Genomic DNA, 10,763 nt, shown 5'->3' with positions numbered 1-10,763 from the left:
CCCAAGAGCCCTCATGCATAGGGCGATCAGATCATCAGTAGCACACACACCACAAGGAGGAGGAGCCTAAGCCCTGGCATGTCTTCCTTCTTCCTCCATACAGCTCAAGGAGCAGCTCTGTACTGATACATATCAATTACACTCGGCAGGACTAGGGGTGCTATCTCTCCGGAGAGCCCCGAACTTGGGTATGTCTTGCGTCCCACGCTCGCTCATGCCGACCTCGCCTCTGGAGCCCACCAGTGCCCTCGAGCCTCCTCCTATCTTTAGCCATCCCTTGGCATCTGCTGTGCGCCCACCACGACAGTTGGCGCCCACCGTGGGGTAGCTCGAGGTCCTGGCCGGGAGCATGCTCCAGATGGGGCTCCTCTTCGACTCCGATGAGCCCGTCATGCTGGCAGACGACGTCATCGACGCACTCGCCACCTCCTTTGCCGCGCTGCGCATCTCCGATGCACCTACAGCCGACGAGTACCCCAGCGAGGTACTTGACTTTTCCGACTCCCCCCTCTCCCTCGGCGGCAGCACTCCCGCCGGGGCAATGGACCTCTGCGTAGAGGTCTTCGTCACCGACACCGGCGCCTCTTCCTCGTCGAGCGCGGCGAGGAAGGCCGCCGAAGCACAGGCCGCAGCGGATCGGGCCGGCTCGCCCAACCCGCTACGCGCCACGATGCAAAGCCTTCGCGTTCCCACCGGCACCAACATCGACGCCTCCAACATCACCGAGGCTCGGACTCGGCTTGACGAGGACCGCCAGTGCCTGCTGGACCTCACCGAGACGCTCGCCGCCACGCAGCGTCGCCTCGACTCCGCTCGGCTGGAGCAAAACGCCGCCTACGGCTCCACGCCTACCGCGACCGAGCCAAGCCGGGTCGCCGACGTGCGAGCCTGGGGTGGCGCGACCGGCCACGCCTTCGGCGCCCTCCCTCCCGCCTATGAGACTCCCGTGAAGAACATGTGTGCCGCCCAGGCGGCCGCGGTCGGCCTGGATCAGCTCGAAGGCGACGAGCTGAAGGACCGCCTGAAGCGGGTGCACGACCTCCTCGTCGCGGCCAACACGCAGCAGGGCCGCCTCAACCAACTCGCCAAGCCGGCGGGATCCGGCTCCGCCCGCACCAGCGGACCCGGCGATCGGCAGAACACGGCGTCCTCACCACCCGGCGAGGCGCACTCCAGCCGCACCCGGACCTGGCGCCACCCTGCCCCGACGACTGCCAGCGGCTTGGGCAACGAGCCGGCCCTGCAAGACCGGCGCAGACTCGACGCTCCCCTGCAACCCAGCCGGCGTCCGGCCTCAGTGGACCCGGCCCCCGCGGCGCGGTCGCCAGCCGGCTGGGCCCGTGCGCCATCAATGACACCGATGCCCGCCACCGCCTCGACCGACTCGCTCTCTCCCTAAAGGTGGAGGAGAGCGGCGCCGTCGGACCGGCGTGCTTTGGCCCACGCATCTAGGACGAGCCCTTCCCCAAAGGGTTCACGCTCCCCCGCGACACCCCCAAGTACAATGGCACCGTGAAGCCGGAGGACTGGCTCACCGACTACACGACCGCCATTAGCATCGCCGGTGGCAACCACCGTCTCGCCATGCGCTACGCGCCGCTCATGCTCCAGGGATCGGCCCGCACGTGGTTGAACAGTCTGCCGGTGGGCAGCATCAACACGTGGGTCGATTTCGAGCAAGCCTTCATGCGCAACTTCACCGGGACCTACCGGCGACCCGGCCGTCCCAGCCAGCTCGCCATGTGCGTGCCGGGGCCGGCAGAAACCGGCCGAGAGTACCTCGCGCGCTGGACCGAGCTCCGGAACAGCTGCGAGGGCGTTCACGAAGTCCAAGCAATCTAGTACATCAACGGGTGCCGAGACGGCACCCTCCTCAAACACAAGCTCCTACGCTCCGAGCCGTCCACCATGGCCGTGCTCATGGTGACGACGGACAAGTACGCCAACGCCGACTCCGCCATGAAGATCCAGCTGGCGCTGGATGAAGCCGGCAAAGCAAAGCCAGCTCCCCCTCCGAAGCCGGCCGGCGAAGGAAGGCGGCGGCAGCACAACCAGCAGAACAACAGGCGCAAGGTCGACCAGCCGGCCCAGCGCTACGACAACCGGCCCGTCGCGGCCGCCGAGCAGGCACCCGCGACCGACCCGGCCGCCAAGCACCGGCAGACCGGCAAGACGACGTGGCAACCCGCCATGAGCTTTGAGGAGATGCTCGACACTCCCTGCAAGCACCACAGCGGCGCGAGGCCGTCCATGCACACGATTCGGCAGTGCGCCATCACCAAGCGCATCATGAGGGGCGACATCCCGCCTCCTCCGGCCCCGGCTCCGGGAGCGGGGCAGCCGCCTCCGCCCCCACCGGCGCCCCCGGCTGGCGGTGCAATGCGTGACGACGTCTACCCAGCCCAGAACGTGACTTATGTCGTCTTCACCAGCCTCGGCAACGACAAGCGCAGCGAGCGCCTCCTTTGGCAGGAGGTGAACACCGTCATCCCGTCCAAGCCGGAATACATGCATTGGTCGGAGCGCCCGGTCACCTGGACTCGGGAGGACCACCCGGCTGTCATGCCGAACCCGGGTGGTTACGCCCTCGTCCTCAACCCCACCATCGTCGCACCTCGGTGCACGTGCAAGTTCTCCCGGGTTCTCATCGACGGCGGCAGCAACATCAACATGCTCTACCGTGACTGTTGGAAATATGCCCTAGAGGCAATAATAAATGGTTATTATTATATTTCTTTGTTCATGGTAATTGTCTATTATTCATGCTATAATTGTATTGTCCGGAAATCGTAATACATGTGTGAATACATAGACCACAACGTGTCCCTAGTAAGCCTCTAGTTGACTAGCTTGTTGATCAACAGATAGTCATGGTTTCCTGACTATGGACATTGGATGTCATTGATAACGGGATCACATCATTAGGAGAATGATGTGATGGACAAGACCCAATCCTAAGCATAGCATAAAAGATCGTGTAGTTTCGTTTGCTAGAGCTTTTCCAATGTCAAGTATCTTTTCCTTAGACCATGAGATCGTGCAACTCCCGGATACCGTAGGAGTGCTTTGGGTGTGCCGAACGTCACAACATAACTGGGTGACTATAAAGGTGCACTACGGGTATCTCCGAAAGTGTCTGTTGGGTTGGCACGGATCGAGACTGGGATTTGTCACTCCGTGTGACGGAGAGGTATCTCTGGGCCCACTCAGTAATGCATCATCATAATGAGCTCAATGTGACTAAGGCGTTAGTCACGGGATCATGCATTGCAGTACGAGTAAAGAGACTTGCCGGTAACGAGATTGAACAAGGTATTGGGATACCGACGATCGAATCTCGGGCAAGTAACATACCGATTGACGAAGGGAATTGCATACGGATTGATTGAATCCTCGACACCGTGGTTCATCCGATGAGATCATCGTGGAACATGTGGGAGCCAACATGGGTATCCAGATCCCGCTGTTGGTTATTGATCGGAGAGGCGTCTCGGTCATGTCTGCATGTCTCCCGAACCCATAGGGTCTACACACTTAAGGTTCGGTGACGCTAGGGTTGTAGAGATATATGTATGCGGAAACCCAAAAGTTGTTCGGAGTCCCGGATGAGACCCCGGACGTCACGAGAGGTTCCGGAATGGTCCGGAGGTGAAGAATTATATATAGGAAGTCAAGTTTCGGCCACCGGGAAAGTTTCGGGGGTTACCGGTATTGTACCGGGACCACCGGAAGGGTCCCGGGGGTCCACCGGGTGGGGCCACCTATCCCGGAGGGCCCCGTGGGCTGAAAGTGGAAGGGAACCAGCCCTTAGTGGGCTGGGGCGCCCCCCTTGGGCCTCCCCCATGCGCCTAGGGTTGGGAACCCTAGGGGGAGCTTCCCCCTTGCCTTGGGGGGCAAGGCACCCTTTCCCCCCTTTGGCCGCCGCCCCCCCTTGGAGATCCCATCTCCCTGGGCCGGCGCCCCCCCAGGGGGCCTATATAAAGGGGGGGGGGAGGGAGGGCAGCAACCCACAGCCTTGGGCGCCTCCCTCCTCCCCTGCAACACCTCTCTCTCTCTCTCTCTCTCTCTCTCTCGCAGAAGCTTGGCAAAGCCCTGCCGAGACCCGCTACATCCACCACCACGCCGTCGTGCTGCTGGATCTCCATCAACCTCTCCTTCTCCCTTGCTGGATCAAGAAGGAGGAGACGTCGCTGCACCGTACGTGTGTTGAACGCGGAGGTGCCGTCCGTGCGGCACTCGGTCATCGGTGATTTGGATCACGGCGAGTACGACTCCGTCATCCACGTTCATTGGAACGCTTCCGCTCGCGATCTACAAGGGTATGTAGATGCACTCCTTTCCCCTCGTTGCTAGTAGACTCCATAGATGCATCTTGGTGAGCGTAGAAATTTTTTAAATTATGCTACGATTCCCAACAGTGACACCATGACCAAGCTCGGCCTCGAGGCCAAAGACTTGGAGCCGACCCGGGCGATCTTCCACGACATCGTTCCCGGCCTCTCCTGCTCTCCAATCGGCCGGATTCGGATCGAGGTCCTGTTCGGCGACAGCAACCACTTCTGACGCGAGCCGATCTGGTTCGAGGTGGTGGACCTGTCCAGCGCGTACCACGCACTGCTGGGTCGGCCCGCACTCGCCAAGTAATGGCGGTCCCCCACTACGCCTACCTGAAGATGAAGCTGCCGGGTCTGAAGGGCCCACCATCACCGGCGACTACCGCAAGTCCCTGGAGTGCGCCCGAGACGTCGCCAAACTGTCTGAGTCACTGGTCATAGCCGAGGAGCAGTGCCAGCTCGACTGGATCGTCTCCCTGGCCAACGAGACGTCGGCCGTGCTGATCCCGACCGAGGAGCCGGCCGACGAGGCCTCGTTCAAGCCCTCCAAGGAGACCAAGAAAGTGAAGTTGAACCCGAAAGACCCCTGCTGCAGCAAGTGCGTTGTCGTAGGCACCCGCCTCGACAACAAATAGGAAGGCGAGATCGTCGACTTCCTCTGTGAGAATCGAGATATCTTTGCATGGACCCCAAAGGACATGCCGGGTATCCCGAGGAAGTACGCCGATTACAATCTCCACGTCCGCAAGGACGCCAAGCCTGTCCGCCAACCCCTACGACGTTTCTCCGAAGAGAAGAGAAGAACCATCGGTGAAGAGGTCGCCAAGCTATTGGTGGTCGGCTTCATCATGGAAGTGTTTCGCCCCGAGTGGCCGGCCAACCCAGTCCTCGTCCTGAAGAAGAACAAGACCTGGTGCATGTGTATCAACTACACCAGCCTGAACAAGGCCTGCCCCAAGGATCCGTTCGCCCTCCCGTGGATCGACCAAGTCATCGACTCCACTGCCGGGTGTGAGCTCCTGTCCTTCCTGGACACTTACTCCGGCTATCGCCAAATCAAGCTGGACCCGGCCGACACCCTGAAGACGTCCTTCATCACGCCCTTTGGGGCGTATTGCTACATCACCATGTCGTTCGGCCTGAAGAACGCCGGCGCCACCTTCCAGCGCTGCATGCAAAAATGCTTGCTGCCGCAACTCAGCCGCAACATCCACGTTTACGTGGACGACATCGTGGTGAAGACCAAGCAGCACCTCACGCTCCTTGACGACCTGAAGGAAACCTTTGCCAACCTACGCGAGTACAAAGTCAAGCTCAACCCGGAGAAGTGCGTTTTCGGCGTCCCGACCGGAAAGCTACTCGGCTTCCTCGTCTCGGAGCGCGGCATTGAGGCAAACCCGGAGAAGATCAAGGCCATCGAGCGCATGCGCAAGCCGGCTCGGCTATGCGATGTCCAGAAGTTCACCGATTGCTTGGCCTCGGTCAGCCGGTTTCTCAGCCGGCTGTGCGAGAGGGCCTTGCCCCTGTATCAGCTGATGAAGAAGACAACGCCGTTTGAATGGAACGACCAGGCGGATGAGGCTTTCCGGGACCTCAAGTGCATGCTCTCCACAGCACCCGTCCTGGCCGCACCGGCCGAGAAGGAGCCGCTGCTGCTCTACATCGCCGCAACCTCGTGGTCGGTCAACACGGTGATGGTGGTCGAGCGACCAGAGAAGGGCAAGATCCAAGCCGTCCAGCGTCCCGTCTACTACCTGAGCGAGGTGCTCTCCGCCTCCAAGCAGAACTACCTGCACTACCAGAAGATGTGTTACGGTGTGTACTTCACCGCTAAGAAATTGAAGCAGTACTTCCAAGAGCACGTTGTTACCGTGGTCAGCACGGCCCCTCTCAGCGAGATCATCGGGTGCCGAGACGCCTCTGGCCGGGTCGCCAAGTGGGCGCTCGAGCTAGCCAGCCACAGCATCCTCTACGAGCCCCACACTACGATCAAGTCCCAAGCTCTGGCCGACTTCCTCATCGACTGGACCGAGACCCAGTACTTGCCACCGCCGCCGGACTCAACGCACTGGCGCATGCACTTCGACGGCTCGAAGATGCGCCTCGGCTTGGGAGCCGGCATCGTGCTGTCCTCCCCGAAGGGCGACCGGCTTCGGTACGCACTCCATATCCACTTCACCGCCTCCAACAACGTCGCCGAGTATGAAGCTCTTGTGCACGACCATCGGCTTGCCAAGGAAATCGGCATCCGGCGCATCCTGTGCTACGGCGAGTCGGACTTGGTGGTGCAGCAGTGCTCCGGCGAGTGGGATGCCCGGATCCCAACATGGAGAGCTATCGTTTCCTCATCCAGAAGCTGTCCGGATTCTTCGCGGGCTGCGAGTTCCTCCACGTCCCTCGCGCGGAGAATGAGGCGGACGACACGCTCGCCTAGATCGCCTCATTCCGGCAATCCATCCCGTCCGGTGTCTCCCTCGAGCACCTGCACAGGCCGTCCGTCAAGCTGTCTCCGGACTCCGATTCCATCTATGTCCCAGATGACCCGGCCGCGCCTCAACCCGGCCCGGGGGCTGCCGAACCCGGCCCGGGGACCGTCAACCCGGACTAGGGGCTACAGCCATCGACCCGACCGCCACCGTTCCCGACCCGGGGGCTGCTGAACCCGGCTCGAGGGCTGCTGCCCTAGAACTCGCCATGGTGGCCGTCTTCGCCGTGGTGATGGCGCCATCGTGGGCCCTGCCCATATCAGAGTTTCTGGAAAACGGGGTCCTCCCCATGGACGAGACCGAAGCCCGGCAAGTGCAGCGCCAGGCGTCCGCCTACAGCATCATCAACAACGAGCTCGTGAAGCGCAGCTCCACCAGCGTGTTCCAACGCTGCGTCAAGCAAGACAAGGGCATGAGATCCTCCTCGACATACACCAGGGCGAGTGCGGGCACCACGCCGCCTCGCGGTCCCTGGTGGCCAAGGCTTTCCACCATGGTTTATACTAGCCCACGGCCCTCCAAGACGCTGAGTCACTCGTCCTCAAGTGCGAGGGATGCCAGCGCTTCAGCAAGCGCAGCCACCAGCCAGCGTCGGCACTCCAGACCATCCCGATCGCCTGGCCCTTGCAGTCTGGGGACTCGACATGGTGGGGCCCTTCAAGACCGCTCGAGGCGGCATGACGCATTTGCTGGTGGCGGTGGACAAGTTCACCAAATGGATCGAAGCGAGGCCAATCAAGAAACTGGACGGGCCAACGGCCATCCGATTCGTCAAGGACATCGCGGTGCGCTACGGCATGCCGAACAACATCATCACGGACAACGGCACCAACTTCGCCAAGGGCGCACTCGCTCAGTACTGCTCCGTCTCTGGCATCTGCCTCGACCTGGCTTCCGTTGCACACCCGCAGTCCAACGGCCAGGTAGATCAGGCCAACGGCCTCATCCTATCCGGCATCAAGCCGCGGCTCGTCGAGTCGCTCATCCGTTCACCCAGCAGCTAGCTCGACAAGCTGCCGGCCGTCCTCTGGAGTCTCCGAACAACGCCAAATCGGTCGACCGGGTTCACCTCGTTCTTCCTCGTCTATGGAGCAGAAGCCGTCATCCCGACCGACATCAAGTTTGACTCGCCGCGCGTCACGATGTACAATGAAGCTGAAGCCAAAGAAGCCCGCGAAGACGGCGTCGACCTGCTCGAAGAAGCACTTCTCCTAGCGCACAGCCGCTCATCCATCTACCAGCAAGGCCTGAGGCACTACCACAGCAAGAAGATCAAGCCCCTCGCTTTTCGGGAGGGAGACCTCGTCCTCCGACTCGTCCAAGAGCAGACCGGCCAACACAAGCTGTGCTCCCCATGGGAAGGCCCCTTCATCGTCAGCAAGGGCCTGTGCGATCGCAACGCCTACTACCTTATCGACGCCTGCAAGTCAAACAAGTGCAAGAGAGACACCGCCGGCGAAGAAACAACCCGGCCATGGAATGCAGAACTCCTCCGCCCGTTTTACAGTTAGCCGTATGCACGTATGTATCGCCGCCTTTTGTAATCATCTGAAAACTATCGAGTCCCCGAACGACGCTCGGGGGCTGCCCTTTCCGACCAAGCTATTGTGTCTCCTGCATTTATGCATTATTTACCTCTTTATCAAACCCGGCCATCGGTCCGACTCGCTCGACCCGGGGGCTCGGGGGCCGGCCGGCTTGGTCACTACCCGCCGACTTAGCGGTTCCTGACGTATTGGGATCGCCGCGGCCTTCCACTTCACCTTAAGCCATAGAACCGGATTCGGCTGTCGGTCGGCAAGCGCGCAATGCCAGAGCACCAGCACGCCACGAACACTAAGTCAAGGACCGCCGGGTTACCCAACCCGGCCACACCACTTTAAGTTGCCGCACAACCGGCTCCTTACCAACCGGCTTCGCCGGATCGCCGCCAGCCGGCCCAGTGGATGTTTCGCTCGCGCTCAATGTTTTTGAATGCCTAAGTACTACGCGCTCCTCTTGAAGGCCAAACCCCTTGTCACGGACCGGAGCCTCGGCCGTCAGACTCGTGGGGGGAAGCCCAAGAGGGGAAAGTCGCAAGAAAACGGCTCAAAAGACGAAAAGAAAAAGCACAGGCACCCACAAAATTCATACGTACCGCCGGGTTGATCAACCCGGCCCCGCCACTTTAAGTTACCGCACGACCGGCTGCTCGCCAACCGGCTTCACCGGATTGCCGCCAGCCGGCCCAGTGGGTGTTTCGCTCGCACTCAACGTTTCGAACGCCTAAGTACTGCACGCTCCTCTCAAAGGCCAAACCCCCTGTCACGGACCTGAGCCTAGGCCGTCAGACTCGTGGGGGGAAGCCCAAGATGGGAAAGTCGCAAGAAAACGGCTCAAAGAACGAAAAGCAAAAAGCGCAAACATTCACAGAACTTATACAACATAATTCGAAGGACAGGCCCAAGGCCAGAGTTCATTACACCCGGATACCCCCCAGTGGGTGGGTGGACCTGCTACCTAACAGAAATTTTTACTAAGATAAAAACAGGCAGCCTCAGGCATCCCCCTCGGTGGCCTCCGGGTTCGCCGAGGTGCCGGTGTCTCCCTCCTCGGCGCCCGCGTCGCAGTAGATGTTCGTCTCCTCGGAGCTGCCCTCCGGGTCGTCCAGAAGTAGGCCGTAGTCGTCAGCGGGCACGACTCCTCCATCCTCCACCCGCTCTGGCCGGAACTCGTCGTGGAAGACGAACCCGGCGATGTAGCTGGCCCGAGCAGCGATCCGTCCAACCTCCGCTTGCAGCTGGCTCTCCGAGCCGACTCACTGGCCCATCAACGCGTCCAGCGACAGGTCCAGATGCCAAGACATCACAAACCTGAGCGCCCATCTCGGTGCCAGCGAGAGCGGCGAAAACGCGCCAGTCATGGAGCCGATCCGGGCCCGCCTCCAACCACCGCGCCAGCCGCATGAAGCTACTCGGCGTGACGGAACCCGGCCAGAGGGCCGCCGTCATCACCGCGCCGTCCTGAGAAAGCCGCCCCATCTGGTCGCCCAAGACGCGCAAACGAGCCTCGGCGGCGGTCACGATCTCCGGGAAGGTCCAAGCCACCCGTGGGTCGGTCCCGGAGCCAATGACTCCCTGCAGGTCCCGCTGAAAGCGGACGCCTTCCTCCGCCAGCTCGCGCGTCTTCGAGAAGGCCCCTGTCAAGAAAAAGAGCAAGTCAGAACAGTCACCAAGCAAAAGAAGCCGGGACCCCAACTCAGCACAAACCAAAGAAAAGCACTTACTGGAGAAGGACTCTTCCAGGTGCCGCGCTTCGAGCAACGCACCGCGCCGCTCCAGGGCAAGGGTGCGGTCGCGCTCCTGCGGTGATTTCTCCAACTCGGCGACCTTGGCAAGAGCCGCCTTCAGCTCGGCGTCCTTCGCCTCGGTCGTCTTCTCGGCCTCCTCGCGGTGATGGGTTTCTGCCTGACGGGTCTCCTCCGCCGCGACCACCAGCTTTTTCAAGCGCTCCACCTCGGCCTGGAGTTGGCCCTTGTCATCGGCCAGCTTGCCGCGTTGCTGGTCGACCTCGGCAAGGGCCTGCTGCGCCTCCATAATCTTGGCGGCTTCCGCCTTGAGGCGTTCCACCTCGGCCTCGAGGCGGCTCTTGTCACCCACCAGTTGCTTGTGCAGTCGGCTTGCTTTGTCGAGCGCCTGCCGGACTCCCGTCGCCTCCGCCTTCGCCTTCACCACCTCGGCCCCAAGCCGGCCGGCATCGGCGACTAGCCGGTCGTAATGGAAGTCAGCTCGAAACAGCTGGGTCTTCCGAGCCAACACCTTGGCTGCAAAAGGAAGACTCAGAAACAAAGAACCAATTTAAGATTCGACCCAACTGCTACGCAGTTGGCCTGAATCTCGGGGGCTACACCCAGTGGGTGCGCTAGCACGCCCCCACTAAAAGAGAGCACACAAGAAAAGTACCC

The sequence above is a fragment of the Triticum aestivum genome, chromosome 7D, assembly GCF_018294505.1.
Source record: "Triticum aestivum cultivar Chinese Spring chromosome 7D, IWGSC CS RefSeq v2.1, whole genome shotgun sequence".
Taxonomy (NCBI): Eukaryota; Viridiplantae; Streptophyta; class Magnoliopsida; order Poales; family Poaceae; genus Triticum; species Triticum aestivum.
Note: the sequence above shows the minus strand (reverse complement) of the source record.